This window comes from Pleurodeles waltl, chromosome 4_2 (assembly GCF_031143425.1).
Source record: "Pleurodeles waltl isolate 20211129_DDA chromosome 4_2, aPleWal1.hap1.20221129, whole genome shotgun sequence".
Classification (NCBI taxonomy): Eukaryota; Metazoa; Chordata; class Amphibia; order Caudata; family Salamandridae; genus Pleurodeles; species Pleurodeles waltl.
Genome location: NC_090443.1, coordinates 1,048,265,710 through 1,048,287,522, shown reverse-complemented (window position 1 = coordinate 1,048,287,522; position 21,813 = coordinate 1,048,265,710). Strand labels below are relative to the sequence as shown.

The following is a 21,813-nucleotide window of genomic DNA, read 5'->3' as shown; positions in this document are numbered from 1 at the left end:
AGGATTACGAAAAATAGGTAAACTTGGCAATCCAACAACATTTATGGCGCAAACCTCTTGTACAACAAAACAATAGTTTTCTGCACCAGACTTTTTGATGGGTAAAATAGATGTAGTACAAATACTTACAGAAGGCACCAAAGTCCCCTTTTCCAGCACAGCAGCAATCGCTGGGTGGATCACAGCTTCTGCTTAGGGATGTTGCACCGAGAAAGGTACTGAGATGAAATCAAAGGTTTTCCAGACTGATCTGCTAGTACAAGTATCAATAAAGGAGAACATGGGATTTCCGTTGATGGCACGTCGTAACAGCTATGGTGGACTTTGTGAGAGCTTTTTCACTGGATTACCTTTTAAAGGGGTCAGAGGTCAAAACATAGCCCACATGATAAGCATGTTTGGAACATAAGCACATCAGACACAACATGAAGCACATCAGACGTTGATTGAGGTGAAGAATTTATAGAATCATTTGTTTCCTATGAATCATTATTTTCACACAAAACAACCAGAACATCATTCTCTTTCTCAAAGTATACCTTCACATAAATATCGTCACTAGCACACAATGCTGTGTAATTCAGTTTGCATAAAAGATTACTTTGCAAGAGGTTTGTGGGTCAGGTAGTGTCGTAGTTCACAGATTTCTGGTACCAGTCTTCAGGAGTGCCATGAAACTAATCCTATTTACCTCATCAGAGAAACTAAGACTTCTAATTGTAACAGAAATCACAGCAGCCCACTCAGAGGGTAAAGGGGAAGAGAGAGAAAACACTGATGCGAGGCTCCTCACACTTCCTTCTGAACTGCTTTGGAATTCTGCAATTAAACAATACAGATTACAAAAGAAACTTTGTAACATTCATATCATGTACAATTCTTTTACCTAATTACCTCAAGTAAAACACCCTCTAACTAATACCTTTCTACTCTAAAATGTAATGTAGCCTCACATTGGAAATATAAAATAGCAATGGTTATTACGCTTCCTCCTCAACATCCGTGCGTTGTAATTTTTGTGTATGACTCTTATGAACTTACAAGAGAGTTCAATGCACATGAGTTTAAAACAAGTATATGTAAATGTAAATGCAGGGAAAAAGGACAATGGCCCTCATTATGACCCTGGCGGTAATTTGGGGAAAGGTACTGCCAACAGGCTGGCGGTACCTTTTCCCAAATTATGACATTGGTGGTTGTACCGCCAATGTACCACTCCGTCCGCCAGGGTGGTAACGGCCGCTGGGCTGGAGAATTCGGTCTCCAGCCAGGCGGCCGTCACAATCCCACCCTCTGAATTATGACCCCGCCTACCGCCATAGTTTTTGTGGCAAGCGTACCACCACATAAACCATGGCTTTAGGTACTACCAGTGCCAGGGAATTCCTTCCCTGGCACTGATAGGGGTCTCCCCCACCCCTTTCTCTCTCCCCAGAGTCCTCCCTCACCCTTCCCCTCCCTCTCCTGCCCCCCCCGGACATTTACACACCCACACGCGCACACATACACACTCATACACACACGCATACCCACATCCACCCAAGTATGCACACATACATACCCACACATCAACATACATTGTCGCACACACGCATTCACAACACACAACATACACGTACACTCACATGCAGTCATTCATGCACTCATTCAACGCGACTCACACCCGCATGAACGCATACACAAACAGACACACCCACAACACCCCCACACACGCACCCCCACCCCCTCTCCTGTTGGAGAACCCGACTTACCTGCTTTACAGCTGTTGTATCTGAAACCTCAATTCCTGCAAGTTTCAGGTTAGTATTGTTTTTATCACTGTGTCCACCCCCTTTTTATTCCAATCCTGAATATTCTCATATTTAGCTCTCAAATTGCAGTAAGCATTTAACAAGACACATTTGGACTTGTTATTTCATGTAATTCGACAATCATTAACACTTCTAAATCGTGCAGTAATAGCTTAGTAATGAGTACGAGTTATCTCACCCAGAGCAAATATTCCCTCAGTATCAGTTGTCACAACTCCTGGACAAGAGAGACAAGAACTCAAAGAAGCACAAACCACTTGAATCAAAAATAACACAAACCGACCCCAGCCAAGTACACAATCAAATGGTTACCACCACTGACAGGACACAGATCAAGGAAACAGGTAATACAGTCCTACCAGACCCTCAATATTCATCATTAGGGCCACATGACATACTAAATTGTGGCAACCTTATAAAACACTTTAAGAACATTAAGACTGCAGAAAATCCTAATCCATCACACATCTCATCAGTAACATTTATAAAGCCCAGAGGAATTCAAGTGACTCATCCCACGCTGATAACTACGGCATCACCAGAACTAAGGCCCCCATTATGACCCTGGCGGTCTTCTGACCGCCAGGGCCGCGGTGACGGTTTCACCGTCAATGGGCTGGCAGTGAAGACAGCCACATTATGAGTGTGGTGGGTTGACCTCTGCCAACCCGCCACATCTCTGTCTGTACCGCCAGGGCGGTTGGACCCTCCGGGCCAGAGATTAGCCTCTCCGACCCGGAGGTCCAATGAAGACCACTGGCGGTATTATGAGCTGGCTTTCCACCAGGGTTTCTGCGGCGGTAGCACCGCCACGAAAACCCTGGCGGAAAGGCTACTGGTGACAGGAAATTTCTTTCCTGTCACCCTTAGATGACTCCCCTACGCCCCTTCAAACCCAATACCCCCCTCCATACCAGAACCCGCCCCCCCACCAGAACAGCGCCCCCTGCCCACCCACACCCCCTCCCAGAACAGTGCCCCTCCTTCTAGTACAGTGCCCCTGCATACACGCACACAGGCACCCACACGCACCCCGCATACACTCATTCATGCACCTCGCATACATTCATTCACCATTAGTGACATACACGCATTCACTCACAAGCATCCATACATGCATTCACTCACATGCCCCCATACACGGATTCACTCACATGCATCCATACACACATTCACTTCAACTTTCAAACACGCACTCACTTCAACATTCAACCATGCATACACACATGCATACAAACACACATACAAACATGCATACGCACACAAACATGCATACACACATGCATACAAACATGCATACACACTTACATTCACACACGCAGACAACACCCACTCACACACAACACACCCCACACTCCCACCCCCCTCCCCTGTCGGACAATCGACTTACTTTGTCCGGCGAGGAGGTCGTCCGGCAGGGAACGGGCGCTTCCACCGCATGCAGCGCCCCACCATCAGGACACCGCCAGGCCGTATTACAGGTCATAATACGGCTGGTGGAGTCCTTTTGGTGGGGCGGGGCCAGTGGTGGAACCACCTCTGCGCCTCTGACCGCAAGCTCTACTACTGGAGGATTTCCACCCAAAATGTGGCAGAAATCCTGCAGTATTCGTAATATGGTGGTCTTCTGTCGCCCCCGTCTTTCGTGGTCTTGTAAAAAGATCACCAAAGTTGTAATAAGGGCCTAAGTGTTTGGTGAAAAAAAAACATTTTGGGAATAGGGCATCAAGATCTCGCTCTATTAAGAAAACTGTCATCCATCTCTTTTAGCCATCGCTCGCTAATCTTCAGAGAAAGTGCACCTAGAGAGAATGTCACATCAGACTGTATCAGTTGCACGAAAACCTACCTTAGGCAGTCCATTATTACAGAGAACAATTGTTCATGATTCGCAGACTGAAAAGAAGCAGTCGCCACACACCTTTCTCCAATCTCAGAAATCCAGTTGGCACTGCAAATTCAAGTCAACGGGAACAAACTTGGGCTGACTTCCAGCCGGTACATTGCATCTCTGAAGCATCCCATCATGTTAGTGCCCTTGTAAAACATGATTGGTCCTGACTTCCCTCTGTTTTAGCAGAAAAAAAGGGAATTATGAATTGTGAACATAGGCAATCACTTGGTACGGGAAGGTAGGAAACAGATAAAAATGGACCAACTGTAGATCCAATTCACATCTGTTCACGGAGTACATCTGAAGTCCATAACAAGGTTACTAACCAGAAGTGGTTGACTTCCTAGGGAAGTTCCAACTTATACTGCTACAAGAGACCTGGTCTGAGCATTCAGTGCCCCTGATGGGGGATCTGGAATTTTCCAAGACAGCAACTAGATTAACGGCCTGATTTAGCTTTCGGCGGATGAGTTACTCCGTCACAACAGTGACGGATATCCTGTTCGCCGAAATATAAATCCCATTATATCCTATCGGATTTATATTTCTTGCGGACAGTCTATCCGTCACCGTTGTGATGGAGTAACCTTTCCGACAAAATTTAAATCGGGCCCCAAGTTTCAAAGGACAGCTAAAAGGAGGCTTAGCAATACACATCTTGTTGCAATTTAAATTACAGGCCAATCGGAGAACTGGCTCAAGGCGGTCAAAATTGAGGGCTGGCCCAAGGGGTGAAACAGTCATTAATGGTACTGAATGTTTATCGTAACCTGCTTACAAGGCGAAGTCGGCAACCATACCGATCTTGGAAATGACGCCCAAGAGTCTGAAATCGGCCCAAGATGCGCAATTTATAACTATTTCTGGGGATTTTAATTTGAAAGATTTTTAAGATCATAGCACAAAGTTCAGTATGGAATATTCTGGATCCGGCAGTCCCACCATCAAAGGAAGCGATTCTGAGGGTGCTCGGCTCGCCTTTGTGGTTAACAGCTTCAGGGTTACGAATCCTAAATGGGAGATTCAAAGGGGATAACCCTCAGTTTGGGCACATTTCTCGAAAAAGTCCACTACCGTGATAGACTATATGACAGCTTCTCAGGCTCTTTTCAAATACACTGAAGATTTTGAAATTGAAGAGAGCGAATCAAGAGACTTGAATCCTTGGACAATAGTAGCAAATCTCTAGCCATATCTTCTCTTTGCAGCCACCATTTCAAATTCTGACTCAAAATCCGAAAATTTGAGGTGGTTCCAAAGGCACGTACAGTGGCAAGAAGAAACTCTAACTGACTGTATGGAATTATTGAATGAATACCCACACACACTATCCAACACAATTAACAACTAGGAACATCATTGCAAAGTTCTGATAACAAAGTATGGCAGAGAGAAAGCCTCCTCACTTCAACTAACCACTAACCAGAAAACTTTGCCATAAATGTCAAAAAATCTCATTACAGTAAAAAGAGCATCAAACAGAGAGTACCGACTGTTGAAGTGCAATCACCTGGTGAAGGTGCAAGAAGAGAAGTAGAGGAAGATGAGCCAAGAGTACAAGAGGGCAGATTGGTTGGAATTCTGATATGTTCTTGGCCAAATTGCTCCATACATGCAACACCAAGATTCTAGAGCTTTTTGGAAAATAATTCATGAACCACACTGCGGATCACGGCGCAAATATAAGCGAGGGGTCCTGGGAACACCACCCGCAAAGCCACTACTCTACAAAGCCAGAGAAGCTGATCGAAAATCAGATACGAGAAGACTCCAGATCTTTGATAAATGCACAACCACCCACAGCAATATCACCCGTCACCAGGGCCAGGCGAATGTGCAGCTGTGAGGATCTCAAGAGGATCTAGCATGCCGTTCACCCAGATGCCCACAACAAACCTGCTCGACTCGAAAGGCACCACTTAGGAAGGATGTAAACGAGGTGGGGTGCTTATTCAGGGTACAAGATTGGCCATATCCCAGACCAGGATGGGGACATCTCACAGGCAATCAGGGCTAGCCAAGCGAAAAACAAGCCCAATAGAAACTATCATAAGGAAGAGCAGAACAGAAGGGGCCCCAGGACCTTCTCGACTACCCTCTGCCCTGTTCAAACCTTCCCAAGAGTTAAGGCCAAATGCACTCTACTTCCTCTTTAGTGCGGTGAGCCTCCCTCAGGCAGTCCCAGATTCTTGGCATGGATCTATAATCTACCCAATTTTTAAAAAGGGGCGATAGAGGCAACCGAACAAATTGCTGATTAGTAGCCCTACTCGACGTTGATTCCAAGTACTATGCAAGCCTAGTACTGCAAGATGTGCAAGAATGGGTTGACAACCTGGCACTTATTCCATTGAACCAAACAGGATTCTGTACAGGTCAGGGTGCATCCTCAGATCTGGAAGCACTCTCCATTGAAAAGGCCTTTATAGCAAAATCAACACTTCATGCTTGTTTCATCGATTTTAAGGCGGCGTTTGACAGAGTCCCTCGAGATCTACTCAAGAGAAACTCAACCGTATTGGGACCCCGTCGAAAATAATGAGGGCCATCTGACTTCTCTACACCGAAACTAGGTTATGTGTTGAGCTTGGAGATAGCACCAAGCTCCCTTAGGATATCCACTCTGCAGTTGGCCTTAAACAAGGATTAAATCTCCCCCTCTTATTGTTTAATATCTACATTTTAAGCCTGTCTACAGAATCAGATCACATAAATGACACCCTCCAAATCTAGATGACTGCTGAGATACTCAAATGTTATACCCTGATAACTTTCTCTTGTTGAGCATGACTCTTGTAGGACTGCAGCAGCTTCTAGAAAACTGCACAAAATTGAAATCAAGTATAAAATAACAAAATCAGTGAAATGTAGTTAGAAATTAAGCATACCTGGATCATGGATTATAAATGGGGTTCCAGTTATCCTTCAAATCAACATATAAATAGCTTGGTATGGTATTTGATTCAAGAGGCACTGTCGCTCCACACATGGACACAATGAAATTTAAAGCTGCCTCCCTGACTTCAGGATTTCATACTCTGAAGATCACTGCACGGTCCCATTCTAGGACCACTCCAGAAGTCCATGGTGATGAAGTTGCTCCTGTCCATCACATATGGCTGCAAAATAATGGTAGGAAAAAGGATGGAAAGTTTGTTAGATCTGGTCATTGAAAAAGCCTATGGAACCCACCTATAGTCTTCCAAATGATACAACACCGGCACAAATGTGCCTAGAGCTAGGATGAATAAAATAATCACTTGTTGTCGCTACCTATGTCCAGCTACATAATGGTAACTCCGAACCCGGGCATGCTTGGTATCAAACATGTCAGAATCATACCCCAATACTGTTGCCAGTATTGGAAGAATGATTCCATGCACTCTGGTGGCCCCTTAGAGGATCCGCAGTATTGCTCCTACCAGCCTTCTGGGGTTTTCCTGGCAGCCCAAGCTGCTGCCATCCCTCAGACAGATTTCTGCCACCCTGCTGCTTGATCAGCTCAAGCCCAGGAAGGCAGAACATAGGTGTTACATGGCTTGGGAGGGGTAGCTTCCCCAAGCCACTGGTATGCTTTGAAGGGCACATTTGGTGCCATCTGTGCATAAACCAGTTTACACCGGTTCAGAGACCTCCAGTCTCTGCTCTGGTGTGAAACTGGACAATGGAGAGGGGAGTGACCACCCCCTGTCCATCACCACCCCAGGGGTGGTGCCCAGAGCTCCTCTAGAGGTTCCCTTGGTTCTGCCATCTTGAATCCAAGGTTGGCAGGGACCTCTAAGAGCATCTGAGTGGCCAGGTCAGGCAGGTGACGTCAGAGCCCCCTCCTGATAAGTGGTAACCTGGCTAGGTGACCAATCCCCCTTTCAGGGCTATTTAGGGCCTCTCTCTTGGGTGGGTCCTCACAGATTTAGCTGGCAAAATTCCAGCAGGACTCCTCTGCAACCTTTGCTTCGACTTCTGGCAACTGGAACTGCAAATGGACCCTCTGCATCCACGATGACTACTCTGCTTGCAGCATTGTTTCCACAGCTCCTTCCAGCTTGTGCAACATTTCCCCGGCTGTGCATCCTCTGAGGGCAGCAAGTCTTCAACCTGCATGACAAGGAAGAAGGAATCTCCCTTGGAGTGAAGGAGTCACTCCCCTGCATCCGCAGGCACCAACTGCAACGAAGACTGGTTCCGTGGATCTCCTCTCATCCTGAGCTGTGTGGATCCTGCATCATGGGTGGTAGTCTGAAGTAGTCCTCTTGGTCCTCTCTGACAGTTGTCCAACTGGTGGAGTTAAGCCTTTGCCTTCCCATGCAGGACATTACCCCCGTGCACCACTTCTCTTGCAGCTGCCAAGGGTTGTTGGCATCTCCTCCAAGGGATCCTCAGGTTCTGTGTAGCCCCAGTCCTCAGCACTCCTTCCTGTGATGCACAGCTCTCTGCGTGCTTTTCCTGCAGCGTGAGACCCTTCTCCAGTAGTGTTACATGGGCTCCTCTGTGACTCCTGGTTCCTTGTCCAGTGGGTCTCCTATGGGGGCTGCCTCCTCTTCTGTGGACTCTCTGCCTTGCTGGGAGTCCCCCTAAGGCTGCTCCATTGGTTGAGTCCTCCTGGACTTTGCTGGTCCTCGGCAGCTCCACTTTTGCTTCACCACAAATTCTGCCTTTTCCTTGCTTCTGACCAACTGCAATCATCCATCCAGCGTGGGACGTCGACTGCGTCCTCCAGGAACTCTTCACCTGCTCCAGGGCTGCATTCCTGACCTTCTTCGTCCTACCACGACCAACTCCTGCAACCACAGCTGGGCGGGTAGTAGCTCCTACTCCCCCTGGACTCTTCTGTGACTTCTGGACTTGGTCATCCTCTTCAGGAATCCATTGCTGGTTTCTTGCAGTCTTGTCTGGGTTTTGTGTTTTCTTTATTTTCTTCCATTTGGGTGGTTTGGGGAAAATCCAGTAATTTACTCCTTTCGTCCTGGTCACTGGGAGGCACTGTGGTACTTACCTTTGGGGTTACCTAGTTCCTCCAGCTCCCCTCTACACATCCCACTTACCTAGGTGGGGGTCCTACATTCGCATTCCATTTTTTAGTTTTTGGTTTGGGCTCCCCCATGGTCACTATTGTCCTATTGCATTTGCACTGTTTTCTATCACTTTCTATGCTTATTTCTGTACATATTTAGTGTGTTTACTTCCTTCCTATTGGAGGGTCACCTGTCTAGTGTTTTGGTATGGTGTTACTGTAATAAAGACCCTTTATTTTCATACCACTGAGTGTTTTCTTTCATGTGTGATAGTGCTGTGTGACTATAGTAGTACTGCATGAGCTTTGCATGTCTCCTAGATAAGTCTTCGCTGCTCATCCACAACTACCTCTAGAGAGCCTGGCTTCTAGGCACTGCCTGCACTTCACTAATAGGAGATACCTGGACCCGGTACAGGGCATAAGTACCTTAGGTACCAACAACACACCAGGCCAGCTTCCTACAGTAACCCCCTTCGCCAAACTCTAAATCAGACCCAAAGTGACTCGGGCAAAGCAAACCCATGCCTGGCAAGTCAGTAACACCTACAAGTCTCTAAAACCACAGCCCTACTTCGACGTTTAATTCCCACTCCATATCAAGCTTGAGCTTATGCATTTCTGCTTACGAATCCAACCAACTTTGGACTTGTTCACCCACCTGGTTAAAATGTGCCAAGACACAATGCAGACTCTGCGACGTGGAAAAGGAGACCCTAATACCGTTCTTTGCTTCTGCCCAGCAATGTTACCCGACCATAGAAGGATGCTGCGTGGCGCCTTTAATCAGAAGCCATTCGACCATGTAGACAAGCCCTTATAACTGCACTCAATCTGGAACACACACACACCTAAAGATCTGGGTGGTAAAGTTCCTAGAAATATTTGAAGTAACAAAAAAGGCAATCATGGGGAAATGAAAAAATTCAAAGGCTCTATGCTGTGCTGGCATATAGTTGGCACTCATAAGCAATGGCTCTTTAGCAAAACGTACACGGCAGCTGCCATGGCCACATCCATCTGATACCTGGAGACTGACAGAGGCATGACAGACATCAAAGAATGCTGCAGTCGAGCTTCACCTTTTGGTTCATTTGACGCCATGAGGCTGATAGTGGTGCCATGGTCAACAAGGGTTGTTGTGGCTGTGCACTGACACTTGAATTTTTGCACAGCCATACCCTCAGCCGAGCACTGTCACTTTAATAAACCTGGCACAGCCATGCCCACGTCTTCTTGCAATTTTTGCAATACTTGGCATCCATGCTGAATGTGTTCCTGTCTGTCTTTTGAGCATTTTAGAATATCATCAATGTAAACAAAGAAAGATATCAATAAATTCTCTAAGGATGTCATTAAGAAAAAGGTGAACTGCTGCAAGAGCATTGCACAGACCAAATAGTAGAACTTGATATTCATAAAGGCGCAATTTGGTACAAAATGCTGTCTTTCACTCCTTCCCATTACAAACTCTTGTCAAATGATAAGCACCACTAAGATCAAGCTTCATAAAAATGTTAGCATCCTTGATCTTGTCTAACATGCCTGAGAAAAAAGGAAGGGGGTAACAATTTTTAATGGTAGCTTTGGTCAAGGCACGATAGTCAATACTGACACAAAGATCTCCTTTTTCAGGCACAGAAAACAGAGGTGAAGATACAGGAGATTGTGACTAATAAAAACCATTTGCCAGATATATCTCTACGTATTTTTTCAAGTGCTCTGCCTCTTTATCTGTTGATGCGTATATTCTGCTGCAAGACAATTTGGCCCCAGGTTCCAGATCAATTGCACTTTCTACAAAGAGGCAACTACCCTGATTGCTGTTTACTAAACACATCTAACAAATTATGATATTCCTTAGGAATATTTTTAAGTAAATCAATCTCGTCTTCAGGCTTTCGGATACCATGGCTGAAATTTGTAAATGAGCCCTAATGTTCTCTTAGGCCAAATCTAAATCTTGATAACATATGTTGGTACCATTTGATGACAAAAATTGTGTTATGAATTGCTTCCAATTGTTTCTTAGATTATACTTAACTAACCATAGAATTCCTAAAATGATCTGGAATTGAGGAGTATCAACTATGGCAAAGGGCAATTATTCCTTGGGATTACCTCGACTAATAAGTAATAATGAAATAGTGGAATGACTGATTAATCCTGATGTCAACTTTGTACAATCTATCACTCTCACTTGTTCTAGTCTGTTTTTCTTTACAATGTGTAGTTTCAACTTTTTAACCAATTTCCAATGTCTAAAATTCGAGGTAGCCACAGAAACACCAACTGTTGTTAGATGTGAAAAAGTTGTCTTTTTCCTGCAGTGAAATGGTTAAACCAGTGCTGTACCTGAATGTGATGTGTTCAGAATATCCTCAGTGGAGCCTACAAAATGATTGCTCAATGGATCCCACCACATTTCAGTTGAGCATTCTAGTTTTCCTGATACCTTTTTCACAGGTTTCTTGTCCCATTTTTTAACGTAATGTTGCTCTGTACCACAACACAACCCTGGTTCCCTTTTTTTCCTCCTTGGCTAAGGATGAATGTATCGCACCTAACTGCATGTTCTCAAGTGGGGATGTGTGGTTCTTACTACTTCAGAACTTCTCTGGAACACTCTTGTTCTAAATCTTCTGATCTTATTGAGATCTTTTCAAATTGTCTATTTGTAAATCGTTTATCAATTCCTATAGTTAAGTTGATAAGACACTCTACATTTGCAGACGTTCTGGGTTCTAAAACAGGATGTCTTTTAATTCATCATTTACACTCCTATAAAAATAGTAGTTCTTTCTTATTCAGGATAATTGGTTTCAAATGTCAATTTCTGAAATTGTATCACATGTGGTAACAAATCTACTTTAACTTGCTAAGATGTAATAATTTATCATCAGCCTCTTCCGTCAACGTCCTCCTGTCAGAAATTCTGCTTAATTCTTTCTTAAATACTTCAGGGTCATATACTAACAGGCTCTAACTTTCTATCAATGTCATTGACCACGCTGCTGCATCCCTTGATAGATTGGAAAACATGAATGCAACCTTGGACTCTGGGGATTGATATGACCTGGTTTTACACAAAAATGTATCCCACATTGACTTTAAAATTCCTTGCTTTTGTGGGTCTTTACTACACCTTTCTGGTGGAGCTAATGGTGTGGGTATCATAACTACTTTGTGAGATTTTGCTTCAAAGTACTCCCCATATTTGTTGTATTTTCTAAATGTTGACCTGATGCTGAGGCCCTATTGCTACTTACTTGGTTAATCTGATGTGACCCACTTAATACTTGCTGTTGAAGCAACTGATTCTCACTCCAGGCTTCTTCTGTCTATTTTCGTAAATCTAGAATGGCTTTTCCAATATCATCTAGAAAAAATGTAGAGGGTTTTGTTGTGGGTCCATTTGTAGTTTTTGCCTGGGCACAGTGGTGACTTAGCTTAGGCTTGGGGCCTGTGCCCTTTTACCTAGACAACATGCTCTGTATCCATTTTTATTCATTTGAGTTCAGCTTCTTTTAGTGACAATGTTTTTATTTTCATAAACAGTGGCTATTCTGAGGCAGCATCACTATCGGTGTTATGGATGACACACTTTACATCATGTTCTCTTCCTCGGATTCACAAGAACGGAATGCGATGCACACAGGATAATATTTTGTATTGCTGGCCCCACTGCATAAACAGTCCAGCGCTTAGGTACGCACCGGTGTCAGGCTTCTGTGCAAGAACATAAACATCCCCTTTAAAAAACAGCTTGTAGGACAAAGGGAATTGGAGGGGGTTCCATCTATACTTTATGCCGGTTTGTGGCCGTCCTCAGCCTCTGTGTCTCTGCGAAGCTTGATCTAGAGACTGGCGGCCTGACCTTGTACCAAGGTAAGAGGGGTGGGGTGTGCTTCTCACGGACACTGCATGCACAGATTTGGATTAAACGCCATGCTCTCGCTAAGGGGCTAGAGATTAGGCTTTTAGATAGGAATTGTATATCCATGTAATTGCAATATGTCGGGTTGTTCATATTTACATCTCTGATTTTCACAATCCTGATTTTGTTATTCCTCACTATCCTAATCATTGCAGCTCATGTATTTGATCATAGATTGCAGTCTTATCAATAAATGTATTGAAAACTTTCCTGCATCCCTTTTCTTCCCTATGTGTGTGTAAGAGACTTGTATGTAGAGAGAAGAGAGCAAGGCTTGTTTACCACCATTTCCCGGATAGGTTTGCAGAGTTCCATGCGCAAGGCTGCCACAAATTACCTTTACCGGTTGGGTTTGGGCGAGGTGCTGCTAGAGAGCCAGGAGGGTTGGGCCAACAGCTGCCAACTGATGTGGGAGTGACTCAGTCGCTTCCAAAGCAGAGGTGCTGCCGCCCCAAATCAAGCCGTCTTGTTGTAATCTGAGAGCCCTTATGACATGGCGCAACCAACGATGGTGTAGGCACTAACTTTACGAGTCTCCTGAATATCTCAGTCTCACACACACTGAAGGTACCCTAAGTACCATTACACGGAGACGTCTGTGGTCTTAGGGGCAATACTCTTCAGCCAAATAGGGAGCGTATATCCAGGCTGTAGGTTATTCAAGCTTGAATAATAAAATTATTTTACCCATGTTGGTGTTACCAATCCTAATAACTATTCCTTAATATGACAAACATAATAAACATTCAGAAGAACTGCAGACAACCAGTCACACAGTTTCTCTTAGCCAATGGCTTAACAGAAGAGGGCCGGGATGTTACATTCGTCATGGAAGCACATGACGCATATAGAACAGAAATATTTTATTCTTGGGTCACCTTTCCTGAAACAGATGCAAATACACAAACATTTCATGCATATAGAATAGCAAACGTACAGCAACAGCACCGAGCTTCTTAATACTTAGAGATACCTCTCTCTTATCAAGAACATCAAAACAAGTTCAGTGGCACCCTACCACATATAATACAACGCATGAGATTAGGTCTATTAAGTAATGATGAACCGATGAGGCCAACCCTTGGCACGTGTACACCACATCCCAATGTGCAGGCTATGCCAGTAGCTGAAGTACGCACACTTTATAATGAGCCAGTAGCAATATATTGACAAGCAAAACAATTTGTAATGCAGAATTTGAACAGCGCCCCAGCGTGGGCTGCTCCAACTGTTCATCAATTGGCCATTCCAGGAATGAATCCACAAACTGTACACTCAATAATGGGAAAAGCACCCACAAAGTGGAGGAAGATTCTATTCTGCATTGAACAAAAAACAAATCAGCTGGAAGCAGTATTTCCCCATACTGGACCCCAAGACAAACAAAGAAATCTCACAATATGCATGTCGTTTGGCAAGGTTCCCTCAATAGAGGATCGGAACACTTGGGGTTCAGCCTTCGCCGCGGTATGCACTACCAAACATGGTACCCCGACACTTGCCAATTTACCAGAAATGCTGAAACAAATTAAAAATGAGCACTGGCAGCCCCAGCCCTGGAGTTGGAGATGAAACTGATGCGCACTTTTGACACAGTGTTCTAAATAATTTTAAGTAATATTAAAGGGGAAGCAGCAGCATGGCTCCGAGAGGTTCCTCAACAGGAATAGGAGCGTGAACTGCCAAAGATTATTTCCAAAACCTATACTAGTATAGGACGGGATAGTCTGGGGACCAGGCCAACTAACCCACAATTACAAAGTGCCACCCCTAAGGAAGGTACTAAACAAGCACAAGAGGGTTCTAAAAAACTCTGGGATAAACAAAAATGAAATAAAGACAGAAGTCAAAGAGTCGAATCTCCGCAACCGGAGACCTCTAAGAGAATATATAATCTCTGAAATAGAGAAACGTTAAAAACTCCCAATAGATACCAATATACAGATACACAAATGCGAGGCACACAGGATATTTTGTATTGCCAGTCCCAAGACTGTGTAAACAGTCCAGCGCTTAGGTACATAATCGCATCAGGTTTTTGTGGAAGAACATAAACATGTCCCCTATAAAAAATATCTGGTAGGGCAAAGGGCATTAGAGGGAGCCCCAGCCAGGATATTCCATCCATACTTCATGCAGGTTTGTGGCCGACCTCAGCCTCTGTGTCTCTGCGAAACTTGATCTAGAAACTGAAGGCCTGACCTTGTACCAAGGTAACAGGGGTGGGGTGTGCTTCTCATGGACAGATTTGGCTTACATCGCCATGCTGTCGCTGAGGGGCTAGAGATAATGCTTTTAGGTAGGAATTGTATATATATGTCATTAGTTTGTTCATATTTACATCTCTGATTTTCACAATCCTAATTTTGTTATTCCTGATTATCCTAATCATTGCAGCTCATTTTTTTATCGTAGATTGCACTCTTTCCAATAACTGTGTTGAAAACTGCCCTGCATCTCTTTTCTTGCCTATATGTGTGTAAGAGACTTGTATGTAGAGAGAAGAGAGTAAGGCTTGTTTACCACGATTTCCCAGATAGGTTTTCAGATTTCCAAGCGCTAGGCTGCCACAAATTACCTTCACCGGTTGCGTTTGGGTGAGGTGCTGCTAGAGAGCCAGGAGAGTTGGGCCAACAGCTTCCAACCGATGTGGGAGTGACTCAGTCGCTTCCAAAGCAGAGGTGCTGCCGCCCCAAATCCAGCCGTCTCGTAATCCGAGAGTCATTATGACAGTTTCATGGCACCTGTGGAGATAAACCAAGGTCGGCTTCCCAAACTTTTGTAGTTCCAGGATTGTTGGTACCGGTCTGCAGGAAAGCCATGAAGCTAATCTTATTCCCCTCCACAGAGAAACTATAACTTCTAATTGTAACACAAATCACAGCAGCCCACAGAGAGGGGAAAAGGGTAAGGAGAAGAGAGAGAATACACTGATCTTATCACACTTCCTTCAGAAATGCTATGGAAGACTGCAATTAAACAACGCAAGATTGGAGAAGGGACTTGTAACATTCATCTCATGCACAATCATGTTACCTAATAACCTCAAGTAACAATTCCTCTAACTACGCCCTTTCTTCTCTAAAACTTAATGCAGTCTGTTGCGGGAAATATAAGAAAACATTTGTTAATATTTGTCTTTGAAAATCCTTGTGGTGCAATCTTTGTGTGTGACTTTTACAAACTCACTGGAGGGTTCAATGCACATGAGTTCAAAACAAGTACCAGTTGTGTAAATCCAGGGAAAATGACGATATGTATAATGCAGACGATGAGAACCATAGAGACACAAAGTGCAAAATAAGAAGGTGACAAAAAAAGTACAAAATGTGATAGAAAATAGTGCACACACAAATTAAGTACAAATATTCCAGGCCCTGAAAGTGTTATTGATCATTAGGATGATCTAACTGGACAAGATAGTGCAAACGTAGGCAGTCACGGCTCCAATCCAATGCTCCTACCACAAGACACTGGCTCCATGATGATCCTCCAACGACTGCCAAACGCAAACTACTTTGGGAAGTGATGAGATTCTGAATTCACTCTCCTTTTACCAGATCACAATCCAAGATGGGCGCCGTATCTGAAATCCCTCTTCCTGCGTGATTCAGGTTGGCTTTGTTACAACATTAGCTGCCGGGCTCACCAACATTTGTGCGATCCCTAAAAGCCTCATACGCAGCTCTCCAATCGCAGTACGCATTTTACAAACACCATTTGGACTTGTTATGTCCTGTAAGTCAGGAACTATTAACACTGTTACATTGTGTAGTCATGGCAGGAGCATTCTGAATCAGCTGCCTCAGTGGCGACATCGGAGAACATTGACAAGACCAATTTTCAGGCTCCGGTTTAGTAGAGTGCCATGACATTGGCGACCATTGGAGGAAATAAGCTGTAGGTGCTGGACCGGTTGAGTTATATTACATTGGAGGTCACCGGTGGGACCAACCTGAAATGCCTGCCTACGTTTTGCCCTGAGATGTTAGCGTTCATTGGCAAGACCAAGCTTCTCACTCTGGCTCCACTGACTTTCATGACATAATACATCATTGGCCGGAACAAACTGAAGTTATTACCCAAATTGAGTTGCCTGGCATCGGCGATCGTTGGATGAAGCCTTTAGCTGCAAAAAAGACCCTTCAGTCTTGAATATGGGAGGTGAATTTAGGGCCTTAGAGTTTGGCGGATGGGGTTACTCCTTCACAAACGTGACGGATATCCCGTCTGCTCTATTATGATCCCATTATAGCCTAAGGGGATAGCTGTAATACAGCGGATGGGACAGCCGTCACATTTGTCCGCCAAACTCTAAACCGACTGTCACAGGGAGGACTGTACGGTGAAGGTGATGTCTATGCGCCTCTCGCGCACTTTCCTCGCTGCCGGACTCCATCCCGCCACTTCTATGGGTGAAGTTGAGCAGACTTCACAAGGCTGTATCATCTGATGTCTGAACGGAGTATCAAGGTGGCGGCATTTGTGGTTGAGGTTATCCGCCTGACGCATGATGATGTGTTTAAAAAGCTGGAGAGGTTCCGCCAGTCCCCATGGAGCAACTGCATAACCCCTCTGCCCACATTTGCTACACTGCGGCAGCACGGCAGCCCCAAGAGAGCACGTGGTGGCACCAGGAATCTCCTAGAGGCTTCCTGCCTTAACTAAGATGGCTGCCCTGATTCTTTCTGCACAATGTCCTTCTGGCTGTGCAGAGCCTGTTGGGTCAGAGGGCCCTAAGGGCTCATCCAGCCCAGACCAGAGACACTGACTTGACTGTCAGTCTAGAGCAGCTGGCCCTGTCCCATGGGGAGAGGGACAGAGTAGGATGGAGAGAGAGAGGAAGAGAGACACAGAGAGAGGGAGAGGGGGAGAGAGAGACAGAGGGAGACAGAGGGAGAGAGAGAGCAGGAGAGGAGGAGGGAGAGAGAAGGAGGGATGAGAGACAGAGGGAGAGAAAGAGAGACAGAGGGATAGAGAGAGAGGGAGAGAGAGGGAGGGAGAGGGAGGGAGAAGGAGGGAGAGATAGAGGGAGGGGAGAGAGAGGGAGAGAGACAGAGGGAGACAGGGATAGGGAGAGAGAAGGATGGAGAGAGACGGAGAGAGAGAGAGACAGAGGGACAAAGGGACAAAGGGAGAGAGACAGATGGAGACAGAGGGAGGGAGAGGGAGAGAGAGACAGAGGGAGAGGGGGCGAGAGAGAGACAGAGAGAGACAGGGAGAGGGAGAGAGAAGGATGGAGAGAGAGAGACAGAGGGAAAGAGAGACAGAGGGAGAGGGGGAGAGAGAGGGACAGAGGGAAGGGAGAGACAGAGGGAGAGAGAAGGAGGGAGAGATAGAGGGAGAGAGAGACAGAGGGGAAGTGGAGGGAGAGGGGGAGAGAGGGAGAGAGAGACACAGGGAGACAGGGAGAGGGAGAGAGAAGGAGGGAGAGAGAGGGAGAGCGAGAAAGAGACAGAGGGAGAGAGACAGATGGAGACAGAGGGAGGGAGAGGGAGAGGGAGAGAGACAGGGGGAGAGGGGGAGAGAGAGAGAGACCGAGGGAGAGGAAGAGGGGGACAGGAGGAGGGAGAGAGAGATGGAGACAGAAGGAGGGAGAGAGAGACAGAGGGAGAGGGAGAGAGACAGAGGGATAGAGGGAGAGAGTGGGAGAGAGAAGGAGGGAGAGATAGAGGGAGAGGGAGAGACAAAGGGAGAGAGAAAGAGACAGAGGGACTGAGGGAGGGAGAGACAGAGACAGAGGGACCGAGGGAGAGAGACAGATGGAGACAGAGGGAGGGAGCGAGAGAGAGAGAGGGAGAGTGAGAGAAAGAGAGACAGAGGGAGAGGGAGAGAAAGAGGTAGAGAGAGACAGAGAAAGAGAAGGGAGAGGGGCACAGAGAGGAAGAAGGAACTGGTGGGACACAGGGAGGTGGTGATAGGGAAGAGAGAGAGCGGAGTGGGAGACAGATATAAATAGGGAAGCGATAGAGCTGGGGGAGAGTGGGGATGTCGGGTGTCAGAACTGGTGGGGAGCAGTGGGAGAGAGACGGGAGGAGGGAGACGGGGGACGGAAGGGTGCAGTCCAGCTGCGGCCAGTGGCAGGGAGAGGTCCCCTCCAGATGTGAGAGTTTGGCTCTCTCCTGACAGAATCCTGTTCGCTGCCGTGACGACAACAGCAAAGGAATGTCCCTCACCGAGGGAGGGCAGGAGGGAGCGTGTGAAGGAGGGAGAGGGGGAGGGAGGGTGTGAGCGAGGGAGGGATTATGGATAGAGAGAAGGGAAGGAGGGAGCGTGTGAAGGAGGGAGAGGGGGAGGGAGGGGTGACGGAGGGAGGGATTTATGGATAGAGAGAAGGGAAGAGGGGAGGGTGTGAAGGAGCGAGGGCGGGGAGGGAAGGAGGGAGGCTGCCATGGGAGGGAAAGAGGGAGGAGATGGGGAGGAGGGCGTGAAGGAGGAAGCGGAGGAGGGAAACGTGAAGGGAGACGGCAGGAGGAAGGTGGGAGCGGCCAAAGGTGGGGAGTCGGAAGGGGACACCGGAGGTGGGGGGAGAGTAACCCCCGAGGAGGTCCAGGTAAGGAAGGGAGGGGAGGGGCGGGGGTCATATCTGTCCGTCGGCAAAGCAGAGCGGGCCCTGGGGGAGGGAGAGCCGCCCTGTGGTGGAGGGTGAGCCCTGGGGAGAGAGGTGCATGCACCCCTGGTGGGGAGGGTGAGCCCTGGGGAGAGAGGTGCATGTACCCCTAGTGGGGAGGGTGAGCCCTGGGAACAGAGGTGCAGATACCCCTGGTGGGGAGGGTGATCCCTAGAGAGAGAGGTACATGTACCCCTGGTGGGGAGGGTGAGCCCTGGGGAGAGAGGTGCAGATACCCCTGGTGGGGAGGGTGAGCCACCAGGGACAGAGGTGCAGATACCCCTGGTGGGGAGGGTGAGCCCTGGGGAGAGAGGTGCATGCACCCCTGGTGGGGAGGGTGAGCCCTGGGGAGAGAGGTGCATGTACCCCTAGTGGGGAGGGTGAGCCATGGGAACAGAGGTGCAGATACCCCTGGTGGGGAGGGTGATCCCTAGAGAGAGAGGTACATGTACCCCTGGTGGGGAGGGTGAGCCCTGGGGAGAGAGGTGCAGATACCCCTGGTGGGGAGGGTGAGCCCTGGGGAGAGAGGTGCATGCACCCCTGGTGGGGAGGGTGAGCCCTGGAGAGAGAGGTGCATGCACCACTGGTGGGGAGGGTGAGCCCTGGGAACAAAGGTGCAGATACCCCGGGTGGGGAGGGAGAGCCCTGTGGAGAGAGGTGCAGATACCCCGAGTGAGAAGGGTGAGCCCTTGGGAGAGAGGTGGGGAGGGTGAGCCCTGGGAACAAAGGTGCAGATACCCCTGGTGGGGAGGGAGAGCCCTGTGGAGAGAGGTGCAGATACCCCGAGTGAGAAGGGTGAGCCCTTGGGAGAGAGGTGCAGATACCCCTGGTGGGGAGGGTGATCCCTAGAGAGAGAGGTACATGTGCCCCTGGTAGAGAGGGTGAGCCCTGTGGAGAGAGGTGCAGATACCCCGAGTGAGAAGGGTGAGCCCTTGGGAGAGAGGTGCAGATACCCCTGGTGGGGAGGGTGATCCCTAGAGAGAGAGGTACATGAACCCCTGGTGGGGAGGGTGAGCCCTGGGGAGAGAGGTGCAGATACCCCGAGTGAGAAGGGTGAGCCCTTGGGAGAGAGGTGCAGATACCCCGAGTGAGAAGGGTGAGCCCTTGGGAGAGAGGTGCAGATACCCCTGGTGGGGAGGGTGATCCCTAGAGAGAGAGGTACATGTACCCCTGGTGGGGAGGGTGAGCCCTGGGGAGAGAGGTGCAGATACCCCGAGTGAGAAGGGTGAGCCCTTGGGAGAGAGGTGCAGATACCCCTGGTGGGGAGGGTGATCCCTAGAGAGAGAGGTACATGTACCCCTGGTGGGGAGGGTGAGCCCTGGGGAGAGAGGTGCAGATACCCCGAGTGAGAAGGGTGAGCTCTTGGGAGAGAGGTGCAGATACCCCTGGTGGGGAGGGTGATCCCTAGAGAGAGAGGTACATGTACCCCTGGTGGGGAGGGTGAGCCCTGGGGAGAGAGGTGCAGATACCCCTGGTGGGGAGGGTGAGCCCTGGGGAGAGAGGTGCATGCACCCCTGGTGGGGAGGGTGAGCCCTGGAGAGAGAGGTGCATGCACCACTGGTGGGGAGGGTGAGCCCTGGGAACAAAGGTGCAGATACCCCTGGTGGGGAGGGAGAGCCCTGTGGAGAGAGGTGCAGATACCCCGAGTGAGAAGGGTGAGCCCTTGGGAGAGAGGTGCAGATACCCTTGGTGGTGAGGGTGATCCCTAGAGAGAGAGGTACATGTGCCCCTGGTAGAGAGGGTGAGCCCTGGGGAGAGAGGTGCAGATACCCCGAGTGAAAAGGGTGAGCCCTTGGGAGAGAGGTGCAGATACCCCTGGTGGGGAGGGTGATCCCTAGAGAGAGAGGTACATGTACCCCTGGTGGGGAGGGTGAGCCCTTGGGAGAGAGGTGCAGATACCCCGAGTGAGAAGGGTGAGCTCTTGGGAGAGAGGTGCAGATACCCCTGGTGGGGAGGGTGATCCCTAGAGAGAGAGGTACATGTACCCCTGGTGGGGAGGGTGAGCCCTGGGGAGAGAGGTGCAGATACCCCGAGTGAGAAGGGTGAGCCCTTGGGAGAGAGGTGCAGATACCCCTGGTGGGGAGGGTGATCCCTAGAGAGAGAGGTACATGTACCCCTGGTGGGGAGGGTGAGCCCTGGGGAGAGAGGTGCAGATACCCCGAGTGAGAAGGGTGAGCTCTTGGGAGAGAGGTGCAGATACCCCTGGTGGGGAGGGTGATCCCTAGAGAGAGAGGTACATGTACCCCTGGTGGGGAGGGTGAGCCCTGGGGAGAGAGGTGCAGATACCCCTGGTGGGGAGGGTGAGCCCTGGGGAGAGAGGTGCATGCACCCCTGGTGGGGAGGGTGAGCCCTGGAGAGAGAGGTGCATGCACCACTGGTGGGGAGGGTGAGCCCTGGGAACAAAGGTGCAGATACCCCTGGTGGGGAGGGTGAGCCCTGTGGAGAGAGGTGCAGATACCCCTGGTGGGGAGGGTGATCCCTAGAGAGAGAGGTACATGTACCCCTGGTGGGGAGGGTGAGCCCTGGGGAGAGAGGTGCAGATACCCCGAG

The 21,813-nt window shown here is 48.1% G+C and overlaps 1 protein-coding gene across 3 annotated transcripts in view; it reads left to right on the top strand.

Annotated features, from left to right (window-relative positions):
• Positions 1-21,813, top strand: part of TNKS1BP1 (tankyrase 1 binding protein 1) — a 583,852-nt gene that overhangs the window by 211,251 nt on the left and 350,788 nt on the right. For 2 of the 3 annotated variants that reach the window (XR_011203085.1, XM_069233036.1), the window contains exon 1: positions 19,066-19,206. The exons of the other annotated variant lie outside the window; for it this stretch is intronic. The gene's annotated coding sequence lies outside the window, so the exon portion shown is untranslated. Of the gene's footprint in view, positions 1-19,065; positions 19,207-21,813 lie in introns of those variants that run through there. 3 annotated transcript variants of the gene reach the window in all.